Here is a 15,141-nt window from a genome sequence, read left to right as displayed (position 1 = left end):
ATCATAACAGCTGTTGGGCACGTGCATAGTTCAATTGTCTATAAAGTTAAATGTTGCCCAACTTTCTATCCATTAAGACTCCCAACACCAACACCGACTTCATTGCAGACCAGGCTGTAGCCTGCTATAAGGCAGTGTTTTAACAGTAAATCATAAAATTGAACATCTGTGAGTGAACACCTGAGAATGATAACATTAGCAAATTTACGCACTGCAGCATTGAATGTAGTACATGTTACTAATGATGAGATGTATTAAAAACAAAACAAAACAAAAAAGTGCATTCCTTGTAACTTGAATACGTCCTAAGTTAGGGACTACCTGCAGCTGCAACAATGGGCTGAAACATACCAATAATAGTGAAGATGGCTTGAGACCAGGCAATGTTTCACTCTGTTATACGTAAGGTCACCATGAGTCGGAACCAACTTCTCAGTAGCTAACAACAGCACAACAGCTCATAGGTGTATCCAAAACAGAGATGAGTGCATATTTACCATTCAGTTAAGGTCCCATGCTCCTAGCAGCTTGAATCCTATTGTGCCAAACTCAGAACCAGCCAGACTTGTCAGGGCAGGAGGGTGGAGTGTGAGATGGGTAAATCCATTCTCAGGAAGCTTCTCAAATGGGGATCCACGCTACAGATCCTGAGCCCCATGACCCAGTCATGCCCCCTGGGAGAAGTTGGAGAACCACGCGAACAGCTGAAAGAGCACAGCATCTGCAGAGAGAAGGGGGCCCCATGAACCCCAGGTTAGACACGCGGAAAATGGGATCTGGCCTTGTGCCCCATCAGGACCCTGGCCAAAATGTCTATGTGACACTGGGCTCCCTCAGCTCACGGGCCTCTCCTGATGTTCACACTCCGGAGGCCAGCTAGGGAGAGGGTGAACCCAGAGGATCTTTCCTTCCAGGTACAGGAGGAATGAAGTCTGCAGGGTCCTAAAGGGAAACCCTCAGTGAGATGGATTGACACAATGACCACAACAGTGGGCTCAGACATACCAGTGATCATGAGGAGGGTGCGTATCGGGGTAGTCTTTTGTTCTGTTACACATAAGATCACCATGAGTAGGAACTGACTTAACAGCAAATAACAATAACAACTATGAAGAGTGATTTGACAAGAAGCAGTAGAGACGAGCTCTGGCAGTGCAAAAGGTAAATGCTAAGCTGATAACTGAAAGGCTGGCGGTTCCAACAGTGGGAGAAGGACCTTGTGAACTACTCCCCGAAAGCCTACAGCCTCAGAAGCCCTGTGGGGCAGTTCTACTTTGTCACGTGCGGTTGCCATGAGTTGGAATCCACTGGACCGCACCTAATAACAGCAGGAAAGTCGAAGTGGTGCACACCCTGACCCAGCGGGCCCACCTGGAGGTGCTGGACTGCAGGGTTGTGGGAAGTGAGTGGTGCAGCTCCCTGGGGCAACTGGAATTTTCTCAGGAGGGGATTTCTGAGAGGACCCGGGCCCCAGCAGCTTCAGGCCATCTCCATGGGCTGGTGCAGATATAGCATGACGACCGTGCAATCCCCTCTCAGGTCAGCATAAAGCCTCGGCAGCACCAGGAGAGCATCAGCTCCCAACGTGGGATCAGGAGACCCCTTGACAGCTTTTCCTGGCAGGAGCCATGAAATGAGAAAAACCTTTTGTCCTGGGTAATCTCTGGGTGATCATGCTGCCACCGGTAATTGCCTGTGCCCGGTGCTTAATCCGGACATTGTAACCAGCTGCAGTGGCCCACGGCAGTGGAATGGTGATCAGCCAGCTGGATGCACTGGGGCCCTGCACCAAGCTTCCATGAAGGGGAAACCACGCCTGGGGTCACGCTTGCTGATGAAGCACCAGGAGGTAAAATGGAGCAGTGTGACAGTCACCCAACAGCCACTGGACAGGCTTTAATCTAGTCTTCAAAACACACGGTGGCTGGTCCCAAAAGTCACGGTGGACGCGGAAGCCCAGCTAGGAACCCACAGGAACTTCAGCCCCTTCCCATGCCATCACGGTCCACAGCAGGACGGCCACATCTTCCCATTGGAAGCTGCCTTTCCTGCCTGTGGGGCAGACAGACACACAGGCTGAAAGACGGGTGGTCAAACATACAAACTGAATGAACCAACAGACACATAGACTGATACATAGACTGAAAGGTAGATAGACAGACAGACACACAGACCAAAAAGCAGATGAACAGACTCACAGGCCAAAAGGTGGATGGACAGACACACAGACTTAAAGGTGGACTGAGAGACCTGTAGACAACAGCCAGGCTGAGAGAGGGCCGAAGGGAGCCCACTCGCTGGTCTCTGTGGCCTGCACAGGAAGTCCGCATTGGAGCAGCTCGGCTGCGGTTAATTACTTGTCATCGGAATCTCCTTAATGTGTTACCGTGTTTCCTGAAGAGAAAAATAAACATTTGTCCACTTCATGAAGCGCATCTAAGGCAACAATAACAGATTAGACCCTCTTTGCAGTAACATACTTCAGTGCTTTTTATTCCATTAATACTCAGCTTAATAGGCTTTCCGCTTGTGGGCACGGTGGGCTACATGTAAGTGCTCCTCGCAAGCCATGTCTCGTCGGCTTTCTGAAAGACACTCGCAGGAAGCGGAGGAGATGCCTTCTCCTTCCTACCTTGCCTGGACAGAGGTGCGCTTCCACTCCTTCTCCGCCTCCTGCCCAGGAAGCCGAGGTCTGTTTCCTCTGGAACAGGCTGTCACTCAAACATGAGGATCCCATAACCTGTTCCTGCCGGGAGAATGCATAGTCCTCACTTAAGTAAATTGAATTGGACTCCACCCAGAATAAGACCTCAAAACCATGTGACTGTTGGAGTGTGTCTCTTCTTTACTCCCAAGGGCCCCCACAGAAGTAAAGATTGTCTCCCTGAACCTCCTGGGACCGGGGTACTTCCTCCTGAGAGTTTTGCTCTGACCCCAAGTTTCTCCCATGATGACAGAGGGGTGAGCTGTAGGTGAGTATCCAGATCACAAAACCACCAGCACCCACTGAAGGCAGCTGCCTCCCTCTCCAGTGACTCTAAGATGCCCGATTTATCCTTCTGGCAGCCCCAGCAACACCAAAACTCAGGAACCAGGGCCAAGTGAATAGGAAGGGCATCTATTACAATACAATTCTGAAAAGTGTCAGGTCCGTCAGCTGATCTTCAGAATCACCTCAGAAGCTTTTATAACATAGATACCACTCCAGCCCATGCCCCACCCTAGCCCTGAGGTTCTGGGACCTTAGTTCTAAGACACGGGCTAGCTCTTTATGATTTGCATAGGAAACCTAGACGATTCTGACACCCACTGCAGTGGTAGGCACAGAGCTTTGTTGTTGTTCTATTTTTAATTCTTTTTTTTTTTTTTTGGAGGGAGTAAAAATACCCACACACAAAAAAATACTTTTCAACAATTTCTACAAGTACAATTCAGTGACATTTGTTGCATTCTTCAAATTTGTCACTTTTCTGGACAACTGTTTCCAAACTATTTCACTATCATTAACACTAACTTACTGCCCACTTAAGCTTCTCATCTACCCATCCAAGTTGGTGTTGTCAAGTTGATCACACACAGATAATTCTTTAAAAGAATTTAATGCTTAATGCAGGCATTTTTTTTTTTTTCCAATTCGGTTAAACTATCTTTTAGTTCAAAGGTGACTTCAAGGGATGGTTTCAGTTCAAGGTTTAACAATTTCCTCAGGGTAAGAGTTTCAGGGAATTACCAAGCCTCAATGGTTCCAGAAAGTCTAGATTGCCATGAGAATTTGAAATTCTTTTTCTCATTTCCCCCCTTTTGATGATTATTCTTCTTAGAGTCTTCGATCTAATGTTCAGTAATGATAGCTGGGCAGTATCCAGTTCTTCTGGTCTTGTGGCAAACAAGGTAGTTGCTCATGGAGGCAATTGGACATATAGTCTATTTCCTGGGAGGCACAGTTTAAACACACCCTAGGATTAAGGTTAAAGCAGAAATGGGTGAGCCCTTAAAAGCATGATGTACAACCTCAATTGCTTCAAAGTGATCTGCTCATACCTGACTCCCAAACAAAGAAATTAAGTCCTCTCTGGAGAAGGTGAAGAGATCTAGCATATGGGTAATTGTGGTCACAGAAGGAGAGAGACAGTGAAAATGTGACAAAAGTCATATCAGAAAAGATAAAGAACAAATTGCTTTTCAAAACTGATGAAAGTTTTGGAATCAAGGCAAAGATTCAAAGAGCTCTGCAGACTCCAAGCAGAATAAATGTGAAAAGCCACACCCAAGGACTTCAAAAACAAAGACAAAGCAAAAAATCTTAAAAGCAGCCAAACATAAAAAAAATATTTAAATGGTCAGTAATAAAACAGAGCTTACTCTTCGAAAATAAAATTAAGACAATGGAAGCCAGAGACAATGGAGAGGTATCTTTAGAATGCTGAAAGAAAACGACTGTCAACTTGGAATTTTATAGCAAAATATCTTTCAAAAACAAAAGCAAAATAAAAACTTTTCCAGACAAACAAAATTTGGGTAATTTATTGCAAGTAACCAAATACTAAAAGAAACACTGTAGGAATTTCTTTGGGTGACAGAAAATGATCCCAGATGGTAACATAATAATACCGGGGAATGACTAGAGTATGTAAAAGTGAATATAGGGAAAAATCCACATATGTGTTGGTTGCTCAAGACAATAATGATAGTGTATCCTTGGGTTAAAAATTTTTACCGTGAATGGCCAGCTACAGCTGAGAGGTCTGTGCTGGCCCTGCAAAGGAGAGCACTGAGGAGGAGCCTGACTGGTTTTAGAAACTTTCTCTGCCGACCACTTGGAGGCAGATGGAGGGCGGAGATCACAGTTAGGTTGGGAGATGGGTAGTGATTGACTGTCCATGTTGGAGCTGGGCAAAAGCCCCAGGAAATAGGGTAGTGACTAGGGTGGGTGGGCAGCCAAATCAGCAGGACTTGGGCCTGGATTGGAAGTAGGAGACTATGACTTAGATGTGTGTGGAGCTTTTCCAGGGCCAGCTGGGGCAAGTCTTGAAGGGCTTGAGTCCTTGCCGTACAAAGCCCATTTCTGTCCCTCCAAGGTTCCGTCAGCTGCAGAGACAGAGGCTCCTCCATTGGATTTTGGGAGAGACAAGGGACTAAGCATACTGCTTCTCCAAAACCTAGTGGCCTTGAGGTGAGTAGCCAAGAGATGTCAGAGGTATCGTGGGCCTGAGTGGTCCGAATTTGCACCCTCTGCCCGGGGACTCGCTAACGTGTCCTCACGGCCTGCAGGCTGGTGGTCCAAGGCCAAGGAGAGAGGCAAAGATCCTGTGTGATTCTCATGCGTAACTCTCAGAATCCCTCCGTGTTATGGGTCTTAGCGAGTTCATATCATGTATGCCCTTTGCCTTCTTACTTCCGAGGGGCAGGAAGAGCAGACCAGACACAGAAAGACAAGCGGAAAAGGGGGACATACTGGGGAGGACAGACGCCATGTGAGGATCACCAAGGAACCAAAGGAACGTCCAGGGACAAGATTCACTGGGACCCTAGCAATTCCCTTATGGTGCATAAGCCCAAGCCACCTGTAAACACAGTGGCAACTCCGTAAGTCCCCTGGGATGGACCAGAGGCCAGTGGGAGGGCTGAGGTTTGCTGAGATCATCAATCAGTTCCAGAGACACCAGCCTGTGCCCCCAGGACCCCTTGGTTGTAAACCCTCCATGGCTGGACACGTGATGATTTATGAACAATGCCTTTTGTCACTGGGACTATTTTTTTTTTAATTTTGAAATTAATAATTCAAGATTCCATTACATATTTTGTGAAAACTCTATCTTCCATTGAAGATTCCTAGGTGGCTAGTCAAAAAATAAGGCTTAAAAAGTAGAGTGATTTAGCTCATAAAATGAAGAGTGGAGGTACAGTCCATCAAATTAAACATAGATGGGCTAGATTTTTTGAGGAGGATTGACTGTGAAGATGGTTTAGGATAAAGACTTAGACTGATGGGAACTTTGGAGGTGTCCAGAGGTGAATGCCTAGGAGGTGCCGGTGTGTTTCTACTGGTCAGGAGCTGGACTGGGCTCTCCCTGGGCTTCTGCCCTCAGCATCTCCAGTCCTCTATAACTCTAGTGCTGGGCTCCCAGGGCTAGGTGGGAGGCTGTACACAGGTGAAACCGGCCTTGGACATCTCAGGGCGGGATGCTGCCCTGAACTTCATTGCCCAGTAATCATTCATGTTTGGCCCACTCACTCACCAAATGCCCAGTTTGCCAAGCCCTGCCCTGACTGTCAGCTATGCAGCAATGAGGGTGACCATGTCTCCACTGCTGAGAAGCTGCCCTCTGGTCGAGGAGATGAGGTAGGGACCACCTGTTACCATCTTGCTTTATTGTTGACTTACTTTAAAAGCTCCAGAGTGGAGCGCCCACTGTTTAGGTTGAAGTCTTTAGTTCTTTAGCCCGGAGCAGAGTTCCATGTTAAAATTCAAATCTCTCTGAGCTGACTCCTTTCCAAGCTGCTGTTCATGCAGAGAGCTGTGTAGACTAGAAGTGGGCTTATAGGGGAGCATGGAGGTAGAGAGGACGAGGGACTGCCAGGGACCACTGGGGGTCTAAGCTCTCAGCTGCCCAGTGCCAGACAGTGGGACCTCGTTCTTATTCCTGCCCTACCTCCTTGCACCTAGGACCTCTGACTGTTGGAGACAGCCTGGCATTTTAAGTGGCTTCATAAATGTTAGGACTGATTTACATAAATGTCCAATAAACATATGAAAAGATGTTCAAACTCAATAGTAATCAAAGATATGCCAATCAAAACAACAAAGAGATTGATACCTTTTTCTGTTTACCAAATTGGCAGAGATTAAAAAGAATGATAATCTTTGGTCCTAGCACCAGTATGGGAAGGCAGGCACTCTCCCTCCCCTTGGTGGATTCATGAAACGGTTCTGTGTTTCTGGAGGGTGATTCAGTAACGTGTGACAAATGTTAACATGCACATAACCTCCTGACCTAACGACCACACTGCCCAGCATCCATCATAATGAAATTATTAAATGTGATTGCAAGGATTTATACACTCATATACTAATTGCAGCCTTATCCATCACCACAAAGTGTGCCACATAAGAATAAATAGGTTGGTCTTCCAATGGATGGACTCCCTATCTGCCATTTTAGGTAGCAAGGACATGTTTATGTTTCAGTGTGGAACAATGGCTCCATCATACTGAGTTGACCGAAAAAAGCAGGGTACAAAATACAACACGGTACTTATTCATTCACGTATTCTTCTAATGAGTATTGGCTGAGTGCCTACTATGTGCCTGGAAAATTCTAGACATTGAGCTCACAGCAGAGAACATGACAAATAAGGTCTTGCCCCAAACCAAAACCAAACAGATTGCTGTGGAGTCGATTCCAACTCATAGCTACCCTACAGGACAGAGTAGAACTGTTCCATAGGGCTTCCAGGGAGCAGCTGGTGGATTCAAACTGCTGGCCTGTTGGTTAGCAGCCATAGCTCTTAGCCACTGTGCCACCAGGGCTCCCAGAAGGAACAAATAGGAAAAGATGATAATCATAACTCACAAGTTCTGATCCCCTACTGGCACTTAAGAACAAGAACAGCTATGAATCTGGAGTCTCCAGGTGGCTTCTCAGGGAGACCCCTGTCCTGCTTACCTCCATGTCTAGCCTGGGGCTAGGCCAGGGCTGCAATAGGCGCTTCCCCGGAGAATTAAACTGGTGGAAGCTGCTGCTCCGAGTCCGGGCAAAGTGCCAGGGCCTGGGTGAGGATGTGGAGCCAGCACTTACCTCGGGCTTAACGAGAGGCTTTGCTCCTGGGCCCCCAGGGTGCCCAGGGCAGCAGGTATGCAGCCACAGCAACGCCTGTCCCTTCATACTTCCCTGCCAATCTCTGCCCTGCCAGCTCAGCCTAATTCCCAGCAAACCCTTTCTGTTTGGGGCCCCCCAGAGTGCATTATTTCCATTTCTTCTCCCTTTCTTTTCCTCCTGAAATCCCTTTGGGTCCTGGCAGCCATTTCCAGTCATCGAAGTCGAGGTGGGGTTTTGGGGTGAACCTTCATGTAGAAAGCACAGGGGTGCAATGACCATCTCTACAACCCTGCAGGCTCAAGTGGTGAGCTCAGCTGGAACTTGGATGTCGGGGCCCATGGGAGTCACTCCCTCTCTCCACTCCTCCGTTTTCCCCTCTATAAAACAGGGATAAGAGAAGTACCTGCCTTGAATGTGGGTATAGGGTTAAAAAAAAAAAAAATCAAGTTGGACCACACTGCACCCATTGGCACCCAGCACAGGCCTGTCCTTCCCTCACTCCCTCTGCACCGGTGAGACAGAACCACCTCTGTTTCCAGAAAGCACAGAAGTAGCCTACTGGCGGGCTGCATCCGCTGTCCTGGCCATCCTAGGCCCCCACCTTGACCCCGACAGCCACACTCAGTAGACAAGAGGAGTGGAGAGCAGACTCTGGCTCAGGGGAGTGGTGGGCCTGAGACTTTGCTGATGTTTAGTGAAATTCCAGGTAAGTTGGTCAGAGGGTTTTGTAAGGTCCAAGGTTACAGGAAAATAAAGCCGAATGGCTCATTTTATGATTCTCCATCAGCCAACATCGCATGGGTAAATGGGCACCTCGCTGAAGAAATGGGTGGATTAATCCCCCAAAGGGTCCCAGCCTTCTGGTTTCAGAGAGCACCGTGGCTCCCTGCCACCTTCTAGTCACAGGCATTCTGTCCCTAGTGGGGCTGGCTTCCTGGTACTGGCTAGGAGAGCAGGATCCTGTCTCAGGGATAGAGTCCTCCAGGCTTTTGACAAGTGTATCCTGGCCTCCACCCCTGCACAACTGGAGGCCACCGCAGCCCCCATCACCTCACATACCTCCCTGCCTCTGCCTCGGCCTCCCCAAGGCCTGAGAACCCCACCACAGCCAGAGTGAGCCTGTGGGTGTGGGGTCAGATGATGGCATGTCTCTGCTGGGAAGCCTGGCTCCTGTTCAGCAGAGTCCCACAATGGCCCAGGCCCCACAGTCTATGACAACTTCTCCCAGCACTCCTCCTGTGATCCCTCACTCACCCACTCCAGTCTCCCCTGCACCTCCACCACAGGAGACCTTGAGAGTCTTTGCAGTGGTGTTCCTGGCTACCCTGTGCTCTCTTTCCTCTGACACCCTCATGTCTTGCTCTTTCACATCCTTCGGGTCTTTGTTTAAATGCCCTCATCTTTTCTATAGAAGAATCCTGATCAAAAGTTGGGGAAGATGCAGAAAAGAATTTCAAATTTTCATGGAATCCAGAATTTCTGAAGCCATGGAAGCTGGATGAACCCCCAAAACTATTACCCTGAGATAATCTTTGAACCTTAAACCAAAAATATCCTCTAAAGTCTTCTTAAAGAATGTCTGCCTTGAACATAAAGCCCTTTTAAGATCTATCTGTATGGGATCAAATTGACAACAGCAACTTGAAAAGATTAGATAGGAAGCTTAGGGAATAGCGCGGTTATACTAATGCGGGAGGAACAACTCAGAAAAAGAGGGAAAGAATGATTATGTAACTCAAACAATGTAATCAATGTCACTGCGTTGTACGTGTAGAAATTGTTGAACTGGTGTATGTTTTGCTGTGCATATTCTCAATAACAACCGCAAAAAAATGAACAAAATAAAATGCTCTCATCTCTGTGAGAATGTCCCTGACCTCATATTTGAAATTGAAGCCCCCAACCCAACATTGCCCACCACCCTTGCCTATTTTGTGTTTCTCCTTTGTGAGTATCGCCTCTAAAATGCTTAACAACATGAGCTTCATGAGGACTAGAGTTTGATCTGTTGTATCAAAGCTGTATCACTTGTTTTCCCACCCCTTGTCAATCAGTTTTTTTTGTTTTGTTTTGTTTTTGCTGCTGTTGTTATAAAATTGTATATAATACACCATTTGTCATTTTGACCTTCTTCTTGAGTCCGGCTTATCAGTTACGTTAGTCAAGTTATGCAATCATTATCCTTAATAGAAGCAAATTTTCCTATCACCATAGACATAAACTCACTATTTCCCAGAGTATGATTCCTTCTTTCCCTCCCCCTCCCCCTCCCACCCCAGATAACCACTAATAACCGCTGGTCTTTATATCTATACCTATTCTTGTTACCTCATACGAGTGAGGTCACACAGTATTTGTTCTTTGTGATTGATTTATTTTACTCTGCATAATGTCTTCCAGGTTCATCCATGTTGTAGCATGTATCAGGACTTCATTTCTCCCTATGTCTGAGTAATATTTCATTGTATGTATGCCCTATCTTCGGTTTACCCATTCATCTGTTGTTGGGCACTTAGATTGTTTCTACCTTTTTTGCTATTGTGAATAGTGCTGCAATGAACATAGGTGTACACATGTCTGTTTATACCTCTACTTTTAGGTCCCTAGGGTATATACCTAGTTGTGGAATTGCTGGGTCATATAATAGTTCTCTGTTTAATTTTTTGAGGAATCACCATACTGTTTTCTACAAAGGCTATAACATTTTAAGGACATAAGGTTTGGTGAAGCAAGGATGAAGTAAAGGGTGAAGGAGACCCTTGGTGACATGGATTGGTACAATAGCCACAATGACGGACTCAGACATGCTGGTGATTGTGAGGATAATGCAGGACAAGACAGCATTTAGTACTGTTGTACATAAGGTCTCCATGAGTTTGAGTCTACTCAATGGCAGCAATCTATCATCTATCTATCTATCTATCTTATCTATCTATCTATCTATCTATCTATCTATCTATCTATCTATCTATCTATCTATCTATCTATCTATCTATCTATCTATCTATCATCTATCTATCTATCTATCTATCTATCTATCTATCTATCTATCTATCTATCTATCTATCTATCTATCTATCTATCTATCTATCCATCCGTTATCAATACCCAGAGCCAGCAAAGAAAGAACGTCCCTGAGTTTTCATCTACTCTAATACTGTTGGTGAAGAATATTGAACATACCATTGACTGCCAGAAGAACAAACAAACTTGTCTTGGAAGAAGTACAGCCAGACAGCTCAATAGAAGAGAGGATGGAGAGACTTCATCTCATGTGCTTTGGACAGGTTATCAGAAGGGACCAATCTCCGGAGAAGGACATCATGCTCAGTAAAGTGGAAGGTCAGCAAAAAAGAGGAAGACCCTCAACAAGATGGATTGACACAGTGGCTGCAACAATGTGCTCAAACATAGTAAAGATTGTAAGGATGGAGCAAGACAAGGCAGTGTTTCATTCTGTTGCATGTAGGTTAGCTATCAGTTGGATCTAACTCAATGGCACCTAACAACAATATTGAATAATGTAAAAGAGAAAACTGAAAATACATGGCAGAAAAATTTAGCTAGGAAACAGATTAAAAAAAGTACTATCAAGAAGAAAATATTTGTCCATGGTTTTAAAAATTCTAGTTACCCAGGAGCTAAAAGTCAAGACAAAAGAACTCAAAGAAACAATGACAAAACAGAAGAGATGGGAATGAGTTGATAGACCTTGGAAAAGACTGATAAAGAACAATAAAACCACACCAGAAAGTCCATATTTGAATTAGCATGAGAAGGACTAGCCAGAGGAAAAGTAAGAGTGACACAGTCTTGAGTGAAATGAGATGTTTTTATTGTTGTTAAATATCAGAAACAGCATAACTATTTAAGACAAAGATGATTTCAATATACGTACAATTGTTTGCCCTAAAGAAGAGGAAGTGAAATTATCAGACTTGAAATAAAGAAATAATACCATGGGAATCCACTCCTCCCAAATTTAGTCAAATATTAGGGGAAAATTTGAGCAGTTTTAAGATTTTTTTCACAGGAGGTTTCAATGCCAGAAGATGGTGAAAAAAGGCTCATAAGGCTTCAATAAAAGAAAATATCACTTACTAATTTTATACCCAGCTAAACAGTCATTCATGTATACAATGAATAAGTAAATATTCTCCATATGGAAGAACTCCCAAAAAATTTCTTTAAGGTATTAATAAAGAACAAAAGTCACATAGTCAATAGTTCAATGGAAAAGCTATGCAAAATTAACTGGTAATAAGCTGTTTTGGAAACTTATAAAATTAATATAGTCATGTGTCCCTTAACACCCATGATATGGTCTATGAAATAAGACATTATGTGGTTTGGACATTGTGTGAGCACCACATTATATACAGGCAGTCCTTGGATTACAAGCAAGTTCCTTTCCTAAGTCAGCCTTTAAGTCGAATTTGTACGTGAGTCAGAACAATTAGGTATGGTTCGTATCTAATGTCAGTTAGTCAAATGCTTGTCTTAGTATATAGTATACACTGTAGCTTTCTATTCATAAAATACATTAAAGAAACACTTCCAGGTACACTAAAACATTTTAAACAATAATACAGTAATAATAATAACATTTTGATGTGTGTCGAAAAGTAGTGCCTAATTCTTGTCACAAACCGTTGTATATACCTCAAATTTTTAATATAATAGGCTTAGGAGGGCTTATTCATAACTACAGGTTGTACATAAGTTAGACATTTGTAACCCAGGAATTGCCTTAAAATCTTATAAGACTGCAGAGGTATACCAGTGGGATGTTATGTGGCCCATGACTGCATTAAGGTTTTAAAGACTGTAGAAATTATGGTTACAGAATGGACAATAAATATCATATGCCATGACAATGTATAAATAATAACTAATAAGAAAGAGGATGGGAAAAGCAAGCTGGAGGTTAAATAAACAATGATCTCAACCCCTTAGTACAGGAGATCAGTATATGTATAAAGCTCATACATCAAATAATAGAGACATGATTATGTCTTGTGCTTGCCCCTCCAGCTCTCATACCAACTGGCTTAGAGTTTAACATGGCCAACAGGGAGACCAGCAAGAGATTGAATAGAGGAAGGGGAGTGAAAGCGTGGAGTTTATTCCCAGGGTCCCTCTCTTGAGGTCCTCGAGCTATCTGTGTCACTTGGCAAAGGTCACTTCTCAAGATGGCCTGCTTTAACCCTACTTTCACCCTCCAGGTTCTAGTAACCCCTCCCTCTCCTGTCTCCTTTGGGCCAATTGTATATACCTCAAATTTTGAATATAATAGGCTTTATGAGGGTTGGTTCATAAATACAGGTTGCACTTAAGTCAGGCGTTGGTAACCCAGGATCTGCCTTACAATCTTACAAGATGAGAGTTTTATGCAGTCAGATGTTGCCCAAACAGATGTTATGCAGTCCATGACTGTACTCAGGTTTAAATGACTATAAAGATTATGGTTACAGAATGGATTTGGGCCTATTGCTGGCTCTTCCTGAGTGAAATTTACACACACACACACACACACACACACACACACACACAAGGATTGGTTTCGAGAGAAAGCAAGTACAGAGGAAAAAAAAATAAAAGAAACATAAAACAGTGAAACATAAAGTCATAGAAAAATCCTAAAATATAACCAGTTATAACATACGCAAAAAAAAAAATTTTTAATCTATATGCTAAATGGAGCCCTGGTGGCACATTGGTTAAGAGCTCGGCAGTTAACCAAAAGATGAGCAGTTCCAATCCACCAGCCGCTCCTTGGAAACCATATGGCAGTTCTACTATGAGCCATAGGGTCACTATGAGTCAGGATCAACTCCACAGCAATGGATTTGTTGTTTTTGATTTGTTTTTTTTTTAGCGGTATATGCTAAATACCAGAGACATTCCTACAACATAAAGAAACAGATTTTGAAAGCAAAAAGGAAGACAAAGCCTTGGAATCCAATGAAAACAAAAGCTGTCTTGGCATCGTTTTGTTGTTATTAGGTGTCCTTGAGTCAGTTCCCACTCATAGCAACCCTATGTACAACAGAACCAGACACTGCCCAGTCCGGTGCCATCCTCATAATCATTGTTATGCTTGAGCCCATTGCTGCAGCCACTGTGTCAATCTATCTCCTTAAGGGTCTACCTCTTTTTCCCTGACCCTGTACTTTACCAAGCATGATATTATCCTTTTCCAGGGACTGATCCTCCTGATAACATGTCCAAAGTATGTGAGACATAGTCATGCCATCTTGCTTCTAATGAGCATTTTGGCTGTACTTCTTTCAAAATGGAAAACCTGGTGGCGTGATGGTTAAGTGCTATGGCTGCTGGTCAAAAGGCCAGCAGTTCAAATCCAGTAGGCACTCCTTGGAAACTTTTTGGGGCAGTTCTACTCTGTCTTATAGGGTTGCTATGAGTCGAAATCGACTCGACAACAATGGGTTTAATTAATTTATTTTTTTGGTTTTCTCCCAAGATAGATCTGTTCGTTCATGGTACATTCAATATTCTTCGTCAACACCATAATTCAAAGGCATCAATTCTTCTTCAGTCTTCCTTATTCAATGTCCAGCTTTCACATGCGTATGAGGCGATTGAAAACACCATGGCTTGGGTCAGGTGCACCTTAGTCTTCAGGGTGACATCTTTGCTCTTCAACACTTTAAAGAGATCCTTTGCAGCAGATTTACCCAATGCAATGCATCCTTTGATTTCTTGACTGCTGCTTCCATGGCTGTTGATTGTGGATTTGAGTAAAATGAAATCCTTGAAAACGCCAGCCTTTTCTCCTTTTATCATGATGCTGCTTATTGATCCAGTTGTAAGGATTTTTGTTTTCTTTATGAAGTAAGTGTGCTTCAAGTTCTCTTCACTTTCAACAAGCAAGGTTGTGTCATCTGCATAACACAGGTCGCTAGTGAGTCCTCCAATCCTCCTGCCCTGTTCTTCTTCATATAGTCCAGCTTCTTGGGTTATTTTCTCAGCATATTGGTTGAATATGTATTATGAAAGGATACAACCCAGGCACACACTTTTCCTGATGTTAAACCACTCAATATCTCCTTGTTCTGTTCAAATGACTATAGCTTGATCTATGTGCAGTTTTTTCACGAGGACATTTAAGTGTTCTGGAACTTTTATTCTTCTCGATGTTATCCATAATTTGTTATGATCCAAACAGTCAAATGCCTTCGCATACTCAATAAAAAACAGGTAAACATCTTTCTGGTGTTCTCTGCTTTCAGCCAAGATCCCTCTGACATTAGCAATGATATCCATGGTTCCATGTCTTCTTGTGAGTCTCCCTGGAATT

This window comes from Elephas maximus, chromosome 4, assembly GCF_024166365.1.
Source record: "Elephas maximus indicus isolate mEleMax1 chromosome 4, mEleMax1 primary haplotype, whole genome shotgun sequence".
Taxonomy (NCBI): Eukaryota; Metazoa; Chordata; class Mammalia; order Proboscidea; family Elephantidae; genus Elephas; species Elephas maximus.
This window is presented reverse-complemented; position numbering follows the sequence as displayed.